This window comes from Trachemys scripta, chromosome 6 (genome assembly GCF_013100865.1).
Source record: "Trachemys scripta elegans isolate TJP31775 chromosome 6, CAS_Tse_1.0, whole genome shotgun sequence".
Taxonomy (NCBI): Eukaryota; Metazoa; Chordata; order Testudines; family Emydidae; genus Trachemys; species Trachemys scripta.
Window position 1 is genome coordinate 48243279 of NC_048303.1, and position 15222 is coordinate 48258500.

Sequence of the window (15222 nt, forward strand, 5' to 3'; positions counted from 1 at the left end):
GTGTGCTCATTTGAGTTTGAGTTTAGTTTAAAGAACAGCAGGTTCAGGCCTTTATTTTCCAATATATTTAACTGTTTATTATTGCTAAGATTGGCTTCTTACATTTTGTCCACTTCAACAAGTAAAATGGATGCAGTTCTCTCAACTTTTACAGTGATTCCAATAATACTTAGTACTTCGTGAGACCATGTGGAGCTAACTATTCCACTATCTTTTCCCTCCACCCAGGAAGGACTGACTACATTCTCAGCCACTTTTAATCTAATCTAGACAAATGTTGAGAATTTTTCTCATTAGGCTAGAGTGGTTTTTTTTTTTTTTTTAAAACAAACCTCAACTTTATATAAGGCTAGAGGTTTTGGGGAAGTAGGAATTAACTCGGGTCAGCAATAGGGAATGGGTGTCAGGGACAGCTGGCTAGCGAGAACAATAAGTAGGTCTGTTTCTGAGGGGTGACAGGAGGGCAATATGGGTCAGCCTGCTGTTGCTGGCTTGCTGGGGTAGCTGGACAATGGAGAAGAGGTAGGATGATTTGGGGAATTTTTTTAAAGTAATTCCGGTGACATATACAGTAAATGTAATTTATAGATGTCTGATTTATTATGCTTACACGATGTATGTCTATTATTGTCTTGTCTATTTAGATTGCAAATTCTTTAGGGCTGGGACTGTCTCCCTCTCGGTGTCTGTACAGAGCCTAGCACAATGGAACCCCCTAAGAGCTATCATAATACAAATAATAATAATTACATAGCATTTTTAATCTTCAGAGGACCATACAAACACTAATTAACCTCTTTATCCGTGTATTCTTTACTATAAGTATGACATATAAAATGTACCAAGCAGGAACAGAAACAGCTAAGATAGCCTGCACAAGGCCATAGAGTGAATGAAATTATAAAAATGTATATCCTGAAATAGTTCTTGTAACTAAGTTGTTCTGGTAGATGCCACCAGTGTAGATGGAGTGTTTTTTTAAAAAGCTCATTGAAACGAGCTGAACAAATAATTTTCAATCAGCAATTTACTCATCCGATTTCACTTTCTTGCCCCTGTTTGTGGATTGCTTATAAACAGATTGTAAAATTCTCAAATGTATTCATTATTCAGAATTATTTACAAATTTCTTCAGCCGATAATTCTTGGTCTGCAGATTATTAGTGAACCTTTAATTGTAAATATTCAAAACCTGAGCTCTGTTGATCTGTTATATAAGTAACATGATTCTGTTCCTTGATTGAATTACTTTAAGATATTAACAAGTAATGTGAATTGTGAATATTACAATAAAACATATAATTCAAAATTTGCACCATGATAGTACATTAGATAAGTCACACGGTGTAATTTTTGTTCTTTCATTGGATGACTTAGTAACTAATCAATACTATAAATTTTATAATTGAATGAACAATTCAAATTCATTTTTGATCAATACTCGAGCAATCAAATTTAGGATTCACTTTTCACAGGTATTTCAAACCAGTGAAACTCAAATGCTCTGTTTTCACAGAAAGGATCTCGAACACCAATGAATTGAAATTTGCTTTCTAAGTCAAGACATTTTTTTACATGAATTGCTAATCTCCATTGAAAACTATTCTCAACCATTTAACAAAGTTGAAAACAATCCACACAGGCCAATACAACTACACTACCTGAAACAACTCTCAAGAAGCATTTAGGATCAGAGACACTTTTGTGGGGCTTATCACTAGGTGGGCTGTGGTATATTTTAGTGTGATTCTTGGGTGCACAAGAAATCCCCATATCTGTAGCCAACTCCCATAATGTGGGGATGTTTTGTCAATTCTGCACTTGAGCACTGTTTTCAGCCAGGAGCAGTTGTAATTATCTCTTCTTATTTTAGGAGTTTTTAAATGTTGAGGTTTGATATTCTTGTAGGCCAGTCTTAGCACAAAGAGACTCCTGCATGCAACACTGCCAGTGCACTCCAAGCCTGGCATACCAGGGGTGCAATTAAAAAGTTCTGTTTGTTTGAAAGATTCTGCTGTTTTTTTATGCTTAATACAGTAATTCTGTTAGAATGAGTCAAGTGTTTCAACCAGGAGAAATTTTAAGGGTGTCAATTTATATCACTCTTTTTATCCCCAATCTTGGGCTCCTTCTGAGGGAAGACTCCCAAATGTGTTCAATTGTGTGTGAGGTTATTTTGTGCTGGGGCAAATGTCACTTTAAGCCTTTTAGAGAGACAAGGGGGGTGAGGTAGTATCTTTTATTGGACGAACTTCTGTTAGTGAGAGAGACAAGCTTTCGGGCTCCACAGAGCTCTTCTTCAGGTCACCTTGTCTCTCTCACCAACAGAATTTGGTCCAATAAAAGATATTACCTCACCACCCTGTCTCTCTAATATCCTGGGACCTACACAGCTACAACAACACTGCATACTTGAAGCACTTAGCAGAATACAAACCAGAAGAGAAAGGCTAGTTGTGCATTAACTCTTGTGTAACCTAACCACCTCTAAACTTTGCAGAAAACATCCCCTCTTTGTGACCATATTCAGTACATCATTTACCAATGCAGTAGAAATAGTGAATTGGGCTATCGTGAAGGACTCCCACATGCAAGTGCAATCCATGGGCTTCCACTCCCTAAACTGCTGGAGCAAACAGCAACAGAGAGATCACCCATTAGGATCCAGTTGTGCATCCACCAGTCCATGCCATGATGTTCCCCAGCCTAACTACAATCCCTAATTTTTCTCTTCTGTTTCTGTTCTGCTCTATTTCACCTGGCACTGATACCACACCCATCATTATGGTACGTAAGCGTCTAATTTTATAACAGTCTTACAAAACACCACCCAAATACACAAAAGGACATTGGGGGGGGGGGGAATTTGTCTTGGTCAGAAGGTTTCTTAGATGATTTTCAGTTTTCTGCCACAAATGGAAATGTCTTTTAAAATCATTATAGTCTTTGCAACAGGATGCTAGGGCTACAAATGGCAGTAAAATTGTATGATTTAATTCCCATTTCTGTCAATGAATCAGCAGTATTAAGGATCCGGTAAATCCTTGTAATTGTTGTACTCTGCCTGCTGACAATGAAGGATGGCATGCTGAGTGTCAATGCCTCTTTCTAAGGGCTAGTTTTGTGCACACTGTTGAGCCAGTGCTTTGTCATAAGACCTCTGGATCTTTGCCATCAGAATCAGGGTCAGACTCAAGAAAGCCTCCCTGGTGAAGTAAAATTGGAACATAATGCTACATGTCCAAGCTAGCATGTCTGTCTACAGTATGTGCATGTGTTATGTTGGGTAACAAGACATGACAGATAGGAATGCTTGATTTCTCAGCAGGTACAGCAGATCGGCTATTTATTTATTTTAGATCTGTTTGCATGAAGATACCATATGTGCCTCATTCAAAAATAAAGGTTTTTTTTATTAGTGAAATTTAATGCAAAAAGTTTCTCCATTTCATTTGGGGTGATGGAAATAAAGGAAGGCAGGAAAGCAACTGAAAGAAGGGTATAGCTGGGGCCTTTTGTCTTTATGTCTGGATAGCTAAGATAAAACACCAAAGGACATCTATATGTAAATAACTAGACCAGCTAATATTTGAATATATTTCACATTTTTAAAGGTTTAAATGGTTTAAATATGTTTTACAGTTTTTAGCTGCAGAATTTTCAAGACCATGGCCATTTCTGCATTTAGCCATGCAACAATGTGAAAAGCCACATTTGCATAGTATTTTGTGCATGTAAACTTTCAAGATGAGGCAGAATAGGTAGAGAGGCCATATTTAAAACTGACTTTTTGATGGGAGAGGCAGAGTGAAAAAAACTAATTATTTATACAGTCACATTCCTTACACACACACGTCCTATGTACAGTTATCTTGTGCTGAGAGAGAAGAGGTGGGAGGAAGCAATCAGGAGGGGAGTGGAGAGAAGACTAGGTCTAGCAGATGGTGGAAGACAGGATGACAGAACATCAAGGTTTAGGACATTTTACTTCAGATGAGGCACCAAGTTGAGATATTATAATAAAAGCACACCAGTGAAAGAGGATATATGTGGACTCAAGCCATGCACAGAGTTCATGACAAAGTGGATGCACCTCAAGAGCAGCTAAAAATCCCTGTAGCAAACCTCATTGCCTACTCTGTTCCCATATCTACTCTGACGGCACCATCAGAGGACACAACCACATCAGCCACACCATCAAGGTCTCATTCACCTGCACATCTACTAATGTTATATATGCCATCATGTGCCAGCAATGCCCCTCTGCCATGTACATTGGCCAAACCGTACAGTCCCTCCGCAAAAGAATAAATGGACACAAATCGGACATCAGGAATGGTAACATACAAAAGCCAGTAAGTGAATACTTCAATCTCCCTGGTCATTCTATTACAGATTTAAAAATCACTATTATTGAACAAAAAAACTTCAGAAACAGACTTCAAAGAGAAACAGCAGAACTAAAATTCATTTGCAAATTCAACACCATTAATCTGGGCTTGAATAGGGACTGGGAGTGGCTGGCTCATTACAGAAGCAGCTTTTCCTCTCCTGGAATTGACACCTCCTCATCTATTATTGGGAGTGGACGACATCCACCCTGATTGAATTGGCCCTGTCAGCACTGGTTCTCCACTTGCGAAGTAACTCCCTTCTCTCCATGTGTCAGTATATAATGCCTGCATCTGTAACTTTCACTCTATGCATCTGAAGAAGTGAGGTTTTTACCCACGAAAGCTTATGCCCAAATAAATCTGCTAGTCTTTAAGGTGCCACCAGACTCCTTGTTGGTTTTGTACATACAGACTAACACGGCTACCCCCTGATAGCTAAAAAGGTGTGTGCTCAACCTTGCAAGTAGGTGCCAAATCCTATGCTCCCCCAAAGTGCAGGGCCATCACAGTTGGCATCAATAAGTGCATGCACCTATGACACAGGGGAAGAACCTGGGGCTTGGTCCTTATCAGGGATCTCTTCCCATTGTTATTAGTATGTAGTGAAACCATTACTGATGTGATGGGAGCCAGCTGTGCAATTGCACACAATCACAGGGCTAAAGGTTATCAGACAGATGTTTAACAGTATCAATCAGGAGCAACAAAAGCAGCACAAATCTAGACTTTCTCTATAAGACACTACCATAGATGGATCAGAGAATAATGGGAGTTTGGTTGACAGATTCTGATCCTGATCCCGCATCCAGCCCAACCTAAGCATTTGAAAATGCACCACAAAAAAGTCATACCCAACTTTGACAACATTTTCACTTAAGCAAAAAATTATCCTTAAAACACAGAATTCTCATGAAAGACCTGTTCCCACAAAGGGGTGGATTTGGAGTGCTCTCAGTTTCAGTATGAATATTTTGTATAAATACATGAAGGAGCATAGTAAAAATAAAGTACACTAAACATCAATAATGACTAGTTAGCTAAAAAACATTTCTGGGCCAAAATCTGGTCTAATTTTAATGGGTGGTAACTCCCAATTCACCCCATTCCTGAGAGTAAACTCTCATGAGAAACACATTGCATGACGTAACAGGAAATTATTTCTGGACAACAGTGGAGGATATAACTAAGCCATTTCAGACATTTTAAACGCAATGAATATATATGAAATTATATAAGAAATATCTGTGCATTAACATTTCCTTTTCTATTTTGTGGGGATTGAAACTCTTCTTCCATAGGCGGGCTTATAAATTTGCCAGGCTTTTGAGTTCTGACCAGTTTGCAGCATGTTATATTCAGGCTGTATGATCTCAACAGGAGAGCACAGAAAGGGAACAGACACAGAGGATCAGAAACAGTCAGGGAACATTAACTGCATACATGCATAATTATTACTACAGTGACCTGATGGAAATTCTGCAAGGAATTCAGAACGTGTCTGTGTACAAGGAACATTAAGAATCAAGCCTTTCTTGATCTGTTTTGTGTTTGCAGACATATTTTATCAAGTAGATATGACAAATAATATAAATAAATACTAATTAATAACAATATCTTGCATTTTGATCGGACCTTTTAACAGAGGATGTCTGGGGGGTTTGATAATGAAAAAGCACTATAATAATTTATAAAATCAAGCTGAATATCTCCATATTGTGGCCCAGAGAAAACAATATAAAAATAACAAAATGGAAGATGAGGGTACTCCCACTGCCATGGTCCACACTGTGGACTGTTTTGTGTGTTGATTTTGAACTATTATGAAACTATTGTGACAAATTAAGGAGGAAGAACACCAATGCACTTTAATTGATATGAATCCTTTCCACACTATGCATTATATATACAAATTAAATGTTGTGTGACAATTTAATATGACTGATGGGTCAGATTTGTGGACTGTAGATTATGGAGTTTCACGATATGCTGAAATTAATAAAACACAATCCACTGATCCATGGTTTTATAGCAGCCTGTCTCAGTCTAAGGTCAAACTAGAAAAGTTTTCTGACAAGTGCTGTAGGTCTGATTCCCTGCTTTTGCTGTCAATTAGATGTTTAACTAAATAAGTATGATATAAGCAAGAAGATACTCCAAAAGAAAAATGTAAAAACTACTAATTAAAAACAAAAGTTATGGTAACATAAGTGTCTTTAAGTTTTGCAATAATCCTTCCAGTACTTTTGCATCCCAAAAGACTCCAGATGTGACCAGCCACTGCAAAATGGTAAGTTGTTTATCAGCATTCTACACTGCAAACTGGCACCTGTAATTTCACTCTCACTTTGCATCAGCAGAATTAAGATATCTAGAAAAACCCTACCAAGACAAGTTTCTGTGTATTCATGTATAAACATTGATAGTAAAATGTCCAGTCTGTCACCCTCAAGGTGAGGTACACAGCATCAGATATTCTTCCTTTTCTACTAGTCATGTGTAGTGTGATAGAACTGCTCTTTCTGTAAGATCTTATGGGTAGCTGTCTCAAGCAAAAAGAGAAAATGAAAAGATACCAGCTACTTGATAGCACTGTTATTAAACAACTGATTTTTTTCTGCTCTTTCAAAGAATATCACCCCAATTTTTTTTTTCTGTAATGGCCACAGGCACAGAAGCATGGGCTCTCCCTTGCTCACCAACTGTCTTTTTGAAAGTCTAGGTAACAACCTTAATCCTCCAACTAATCCTGACCTAATCCTGCAATTTTTACTTGTGTGAGTAATCCTTACTCATGGAGTAGTCTCACTGAAATTATGGGATTGGGTCCTACATAAGTACAATTACCACTAAATGTTATTTTAAAAAACCAAAAACCCTGCCTACTCATACCGAACACTTGTTACTCCTTGCTATTCTGACCTATTTACATCTTCACTTTATCCTGGAACAGGGAGACTTTTGCTGGGTTGCTTGTTTTTAAAAACTGACACTAGCTTCTTCACTTTGTTTCACTGTTTTGAATATCACCAGTGATGAACTCTACAAAATAAGCCACGCTGTACTCAAATGGCAGATATCTTTGTAGAAAGTCACCTCCTCATTTGCGAGAAGTTTGTGTCAATTAATATGATAAAAATACAGCTGGGTTATGTAAGATATTGTAAAATTCTTTTGCTCTTTGACTCTGCACTCTCACCTACAATTAATAATAATTAAATATGAACATACATTAAAATAAACTCAAAGGCCAAACAGCTATAATTTAAGGTGGGCACAGAATTCTTAACTCCATCCTTTTGTGCATTAGTATTATAATACTGTACATATGGCCTGATCCTGAACTATTAAAGTCAGTGGGAGTTTTGCTATTGTGTTCAGTTGAAGCAGAATCTGTATCCCTGATCCAAGCATCACACAAATTTGGTGATACTACCCTGGGTTCCACTGTGCTCCATTAAGGATTTGTAATTTATTTGCTACAGTTTGCAATTTATTGGTATTGGGATGGGAATGGTTGAGTGAGTTCTAGGCTCAGCATGTAAAATAAGCTGCCCAAGGTCAGTCAAATCTTAAAAGCCTCTGTTTTTCTAATTTTTGTAAGAGGAGAATATATGGAAATTGCTCTTTTGGGCAAGTTCTGCCAACTATCTCTCCCCCTGATGGGTGCAATTTTGTAGGTAAGAGCAGAATGATTTCAGGTAATGTGGGTCTCTCATATGAATTACGCACACATCCTAGCTACAAATAGCATGAGGGCAGAATAAATATGTCCCTTATTGTACTTCACAGCTTAGATGGTATATACTGCAAATGGGCATTTAAACATAATAGGATTTGTATATTATGAATCTTTATTAAAACCTTCAGGCTACTGTTAATATATGGCCAGGGTTTGGGTTGGGTTTTTTTTGGTCTAAATTTATTGAGGATAGTGAAAGTGATACATTGCAATTCCACACTAAGGACCTGATTCGAAAAACACTGAAGTTAATGGGAGTTTTTCCAGTGACTTCAATGGGCTTTGGATCAGACTCTAAATCCAGGATTTACACCTGCCAAATAAGAGCCCTCTTCTTGCAAACCCCTTCTCATACACAACACACATGTATGCAGGACTGGGCCGTTAGTTTAAAAAAAGGAACCTGGTTTTGGATGATAGGAGCTCAAAGAAATTACCCAGAGACAGCAAACACCTATTCTTCCCCATCCCCTCATTCCTATAACTTAAATAAAACCAAACAGATTTAAACCGATGGCTTGATTCTGTCATCAGAAAGATATGCGAGTGAGAATTGCTGTGTATCTTGTAAAAACAGCACCATACTTGCACATGCATGTGTAGAACTATTACTGATTTTACAAGATACATGGGAATGTGTGCCTGCTTATCTAAGCAGAGAAGTGAGCTCAACATTTACCAAAAAATAAATAAAAAAATCCACCCTCTGGCTGAGACCTTCCCTGCCAAGTTTTAGTTGTGTATTCTTTTTTTTCTTTTTTTGAGGCATATACTCTCAGCTTTTGCACTCAGAGGTGAATATACCCTTTTGTTTACAGTGAAGATTTAGGACCAAATTCCACTGTCATTTACATCACTGAAACGCTAATGAGGCAATAAATCATGGTAAGAATATAGTCAAGGTCAACTGGATTGATGGGTCAAAATGAAAGCAGAATTTGGCCCAATAGCTGAAAGCATAAACTAAAGACTGACTAAAGTGGAACACAAGATCAGAACATAAACCATGCATTTGATGAAGTTCAGATCCTGATGTGAATTTGAACTTCATAATTGTGGCCTGTATCCACAATGGCCAAAAAAGAAACACCAAATCCAAACCGTCCTGAGCTTTGATTCCAAACTCCTCAGTTCTGGCCTATCTATAAAGCCCTGAAAACAGAAAATGAAAATGTTGACTGACTTTTAAACCAAAGGGGCCAACTAAAACAATTTTAACTTGTCTGAAAATCTTTGATGAGTGGCGTGAAATTCAAAGTTCAGTTAAAAGGAACTTCAATATGATGGCGATAAACATTTTTTACACTCTGAAGTGTGACATTTTCATGTAAACTATTAATAAAACAAATTGGTTTTTCTGAAATGCACAAATAAAAATATGTGATTTTGTAATGATATGGATGTGAAAATATTTCAAATTTTACACAACTGGAACCAATCAAGCAGTACTTGTGCATTGACTTCATTCTGAGTTTGGGTGTTTAAAGGCTGCAGATCTGGGTCTAGCATTTGAAATAGCACATTTTTTTAACTTAGCTAAAATGTAATGTGAATTCGCTTTTTGTTCCTTAGAATTATTCCTTGAGAAAGAAAGATTGCAGTTGGTATCATGTTGTATGTAACGAGGTAATGCTTAGCATGTTGTTTTCTAGGTATTGCATCTTTCAGTTTCTAGGAGTGTGCTTTCTGCAGAGGCAGCTGCCATTTTGAGAGCTGAGGATGATGCAGCATATGTTACAAAAGAGATACACTGCTCTCCATTTCTCTTTCACAGACACTTTACTTTTGTCTTTCTTGATTAGTTGTTTTCCTTTACTAAAAATAAAGGCAATTCAGACTGGAAGAACGTAGTTTCTCAGTAAAAGAGAACAGACAGCTAAAAAGCTGATAAAAGCCTCTAGGACCCTAGCCTCTTATTTGCTTGCTTGGGTCATTGGCTGAAATGGGAATCTTAAGTGAGCAGAGACTGCAGAATCAGGTCCTCACCTGTTTAGCTGTAAACAACTTACCTTTTTATTGCTATTCTATGGAATACTTGCCTAAATATTAAAGGAAATAAAATATCAGTCACTAAAACAGTAGTTGTTTTTACTGGAAAATATTAAAACAAATAGTAATGTTATCATATATAAACTTTAATATCAACCTCCAAGAGTAAAATGATTTCTGATAATGAGTGGAAACATAACATGAGGAACATTTTGTCTTATAAATAATATTAATACTGAGATGATGCAAGTAGTGAGATTGCCTAATTTAATTTTGCTGACAGAACACATAATGAGAATCTATGGAATATACAGTATAAACCCATTGTCTTGTAAGCAAAGCTAACGTCTCCAAACTGCACAGCAGCAAGTCCATGATTTAATTGTGAAGCTCTTCCCTCATAGGCAGCATTAATTCCATAAACCACGGATGTTAATTATGTTTATATTATAGAGACACAAACTTAATTGTTATCTCTTTTTTTAAAAAGGTGAACACAGACACTTTTAAAAAACAAAATATCTATTTAAATTTTCAAAGCCATAAGAGGGACTATACCTGTAGATTAAAGAATTACAAATAAATAGATTTTAAAACCAAAATGTTTGGGAATAATCTCCTTCAGATATGTGATAAGACACAAGTTCAAAGTTCTCTGTTTTCTTTGAATTTGAACATTTTACAGTTTCTAATGTCCTTGTAACCTTCTATTGACCCAACAAAATCGCAACATACAGCAACATTTGAAACAGGTGGATTTTAACACTAGCTTATGTGAGAAGCAGAATCCAAGGGGAACAATAATAAATTTAAGAAAGTAAAGTTTGCTGCAAATACTTAATATTCAGAATTCTCAAGCTTGTTCATTAGTTTCTGACTGGACAAAAATGCCATTTATATATTTGTGCTCCCCAGTGCTTAAAGTGAACTGAAAAAAGTGTGTGTGGGGAGGAAGGGGGGTCAACCTGGGAGCAGCAGCTTTGGTAAGATAGTGCTTAAAGTATGCCTCTTAGAAAACCAGCTTAATTTTTCTCTCCGCCCCCCCCCCCCCATTTCTTTCTTGGGTTGTTTGGGGTTTTTTGTTTGTATGTTTGAGGGGGGAGGGAGAGGACTGGAGGTGATGGTGGTTGTTTTGGCTTGCTCTGCACTTTAAGCACTGGTGCTCCCTCATTGAATGATAATATAGTAAAACGTAGAATTAGACATCCAGTGCAAATACTCATATTTGAGTTCAAAATGGACTTTCCACAAATATTCACCAATATTTGCTTAAAACGTACTGTTTCTATAAACATTCTTGTCAGTAAACTTATTAGTTAAAATATTTACAGAAAGCAAAAAAAAGGGGGCACACACATAGCCAAATCAAATTCAACTTTCTGTCCTAGTAAATACTTGTGGAAACATTTTAAGTATGTTCCCAGCTCTGCTAAGTAATGTGAGTTTCATGGTATGAGACTCAGTGATATACCAACAAATATATATTAGAAACTTGCAAAAGTTTGTTTCATCCCCATTGTTTAATGTATGGCCCTAGGCCTTATTTACTGCACACTATTCAAACCCTGCTTTGAAGACAGAATTATTCATTTCTGTAGGTGCTTTTCTATACTCTCATCATAGAATCATAGAATCATAGAATATCAGAGTTGGAAGGGACCTCAAGAGGTCATCTAGTCCAACCCCCTGCTCAAAGCAGGACCAATTCCCAGCTAAATCATCCCAGCCAGGGCTTTGTCAAGCCGGGCCTTAAAAACCTCCAAGGAAGGAGACTCCACCACCTCCCTAGGTAACGCATTCCAGTGTTTCACCACCCTCCTAGTGAAATAGTTTTTCCTGATATCTAACCTGGACCTCCCCCACTGCAACTTGAGACCATTGCTCCTTGTTCTGTCATCTGCCATCACTGAGAACAGCCGAGCTCCATCCTCTTTGGAACCCCCCTTCAGGTAGTTGAAGGCTGCTATCAAATCCCCCCTCATTCTTCTCTTCTGGAGACTAAACAATCCCAGTTCTCTCAGCCTCTCCTCATAAGTCATGTGCTCCAGACCCCTAATCATTTTTGTTGCCCTCCGCTGGACTCTTTCCAATTTTTCCACATCCTTCTTGTAGTGTGGGGCCCAAAACTGGACACAGTATTCCAGATGAGGCCTCACCAATGTCGAATAAAGGGGAACGATCACATTCCTCGATCTGCTGGCAATGCCCCTACTTATACAGCCCAAAATGCCGTTAGCCTTCTTGGCAACAAGAGCACACTGTTGACTCATATCCAGCTTCTCGTCCACTGTGACCCCTAGGTCCTTTTCAGCAGAACTGCTACCTAGCCATTCGGTCCCTAGTCTGTAGCAGTGCATGGGATTCTTCCGTCCTAAGTGCAGGACTCTGCACTTGTCCTTGTTGAACCTCATCAGGTTTTTTTCTGCCCAATCCTCTAATTTGTCTAGGTCCCTCTGTATCCGATCCCTACCCTCTAGTGTATCTACCACGCCTCCTAGTTTAGTGTCATCTGCAAACTTGCTGAGAGTGCAGTCCACACCATCCTCCAGATCATTAATAAAGATATTAAACAAAACCGGCCCCAGGACCGACCCTTGGGGCACTCCACTTGAAACCGGCTGCCAACTAGACATGGAGCCATTGATCACTACCCGTTGAGCCCGACGATCTAGCCAGCTTTCTATCCACCTTACAGTCCATTCATCCAGCCCATACTTCTTTAACTTGGTGGCAAGAATACTGTGGGAGACCGTATCAAAAGCTTTGCTAAAGTCAAGGAATAACACATCCACTGCTTTCCCCTCATCCACAGAGCCAGTTATCTCATCATAGAAGGCAATTAGGTTAGTCAGGCACGACTTCCCCTTCGTGAATCCATGCTGACTGTTCCTGATCACTTTCCTCTCCTCTAAATGTTTCATAATTGATTCCTTGAGGACCTGCTCCATGATTTTTCCAGGGACTGAGGTAAGGCTGACTGGCCTGTAGTTCCCCGGATCCTCCTTCTTCCCTTTTTTAAAGATGGGCACTACATTAGCCTTTTTCCAGTCATCTGGGACCTCCCCCGATCGCCATGAGTTTTCAAAAAATAATGGCTAATGGCTCTGCAATCTCACCCGCCAACTCTTTTAGCACCCTCGGATGCAGCGCATCCGGCCCCATGGACTTGTGCACGTCCAGTTTTTCTAAATAGTCCTGAACCACTTCTTTCTCCACAGAGGGTTGGTCACCTTCTCCCCATGCTGTACTGCCCAGTGCAGCAATCTGGGAGCTGACCTTGTGCGTGAAGACAGAGGCAAAAAAATCATTGAGTACATTAGCTTTTTCCACATCCTCTGTCACTAGGTTGCCTCCCTCATTCAGTAAGGGGCCCACACTTTCCTTGATTTTCTTCTTGTTGCTAACATACCTGAAGAAACCCTTCTTGTTACTCTTAACATCTCTTGCTAACTGCAACTCCAAGTGTGATTTGGCCTTCCTGATTTCACTCCTGCACGCCTGAGCAATATTTTTATACTCCTCCCTGGTCATTTGTCCAATCTTCCACTTCTTATAAGCCTCTTTTTTGCATTTAAGATCAGCAAGGATTTCACTGTTTAGCCAAGCTGGTCGCCTGCCATATTTACTATTCTTTCTACACATCGGGATGGTTTGTTCCTGCAACCTCAATAAGGATTCTTTAAAATACAGCCAGCTCTCCTGGACCCCTTTGCCCTTCATGTTATTCTCCCAGGGGATCCTGCCCATCTGTTCCCTGAGGGAGTCAAAGTCTGCTTTTCTGAAGTCCAGGGTCTTCCCTGTAGTATGAGTGCTTCAAACATAAATTAATTAATTTTCACAACTCCCCTGTGAAGTGAGGGAGTGGTATTACCCTCATAGTGCAGATAGTGAACTGAGGCACAGAGAGATTAAGGTCAAAACTATCCACAAAATGTGGGTGCCCTTGAGGTGCCAACTTTATATGTTCAAATCACAGCTCCCATTGACTTCAGTAATACTCAAGTTGGGCAACTTGAAAAAGATGAACACACAATTAGTGCCCACCTGTGAAAAATTCAGTTTAAGCAACTTGACTATAATCACTATAATCACACAGGAACTCTGGGGCAGAGCATGGGACTATCCACGCTATGTCCCCCTCATCATGTGCTTCAGGACGCAAGGGCAGCCTTTCCTCCTGTTTCTCTTGCTTTCCTCAAGCAGGTCCTTCAAGAGGGTGCTCCCCACCTGCCTTTCACCTCACGTCCTTCTGAACTTGTCATCAGACCCCTGACTCATGAGCCTCCCTGGCCACCCCAACATGCAACCTCTACAATCTGAACACCATGCAGCTGGTCCACCTCCAAACCATGCCCAGAAAACATCTGTATGAACTCGTGCTTCACACCATCCACCTCCTCCCAAGTGGTGGGACCTGTTGCCACCTGAAGAGAGCAAGGAATGTGATAACTCAAGGTGAAATTTGACTAAGATAACAGGACTAATACTCCTCTTGTGAAAAGTGCCATGGAACATTTACATAATTACAAGTTGTCAGGAGCTTGGTTATAAACCTCATCTGATAGAGGACGCCTCTAGCAGCACAGTGCCTTCTAGTGCCATGCTAAGGTACTGACTGAGAAGGCAAACTACCATTTACCAAATCAACAGTACCATCTCCTGCAATTCATATATTTTCATTGGAAGTCTGACCAGGTCCAACTGCTTACTATGAAATCTGCTATCTAGTTTTTGTTGTTGTTGTTTTTTTGTTTTTTTGTGCAGCAGTGTTTTCAAGCAAATAGCAAAAGTGAAGCTTTATTTTTGGGTCTATTTCAGAAAAAATCACTGTTGGCTTCCATCCTACAGAAGTCTGTGAGCAGCCATGGAAATATCTGATTTTGAGATGTTTATGGCCTGGAAGCCAAACCTATTTTTTTACTAGCTCAAACCTTAATTAGCTCTTTGTTTATTTTGATTAACTTGTTCTGTGTTAATGGATATTTACTGAATAAATGCTGGAGAAAAACAAATATTTGTCCTGAGTCCTTTTCTTTTCCCTTGAATTTGGTGATGCATTTTTGAAACACGTTTCCTCCATCCTCCCTCCAACAGTGACAT

The 15222-nt window shown here is 39.0% G+C and overlaps 1 long non-coding RNA gene across 3 annotated transcripts in view; it reads right to left on the reverse strand.

Annotated features, from left to right (window-relative positions):
• Nucleotides 1–15222, reverse strand: part of LOC117878882 — a 65586-nt gene that overhangs the window by 6217 nt on the left and 44147 nt on the right. For 2 of the 3 annotated variants that reach the window (XR_004646123.1, XR_004646121.1), the window contains one exon: nucleotides 10143–10172. The exons of the other annotated variant lie outside the window; for it this stretch is intronic. This is a non-coding gene — a long non-coding RNA (uncharacterized LOC117878882). The remainder of the gene's footprint in view (nucleotides 1–10142; nucleotides 10173–15222) is intronic. 3 annotated transcript variants of the gene reach the window in all.